Genomic DNA, 235 nt, shown 5'->3' with positions numbered 1-235 from the left:
CTCCGCAGGACGGCCCGCCCCCGGTGTCCTGTGTGCTGTGCCGTGTGTGTGCTCTGTCCCTGGTGTCCTGTGCCCTCTGTGTCCTCTGTCCCTGGTGTCCTGTGTCCTCTGTGTCCTGTGTCCCATGCCATGTGTGTCCCCTGTCCCTGGTGTCCTGTGTCCTCTGTGCCCCATGCCCCGAGTGTCCAGTGCACTGGGTGTCCCCTTCCTTGTGCGTCCTGTGCCCCAGGTGCCC

This window comes from Passer montanus, unplaced genomic scaffold, assembly GCF_014805655.1.
Source record: "Passer montanus isolate IOZ18808 unplaced genomic scaffold, ASM1480565v1 scaffold25, whole genome shotgun sequence".
Taxonomy (NCBI): Eukaryota; Metazoa; Chordata; class Aves; order Passeriformes; family Passeridae; genus Passer; species Passer montanus.
This window is presented reverse-complemented; position numbering follows the sequence as displayed.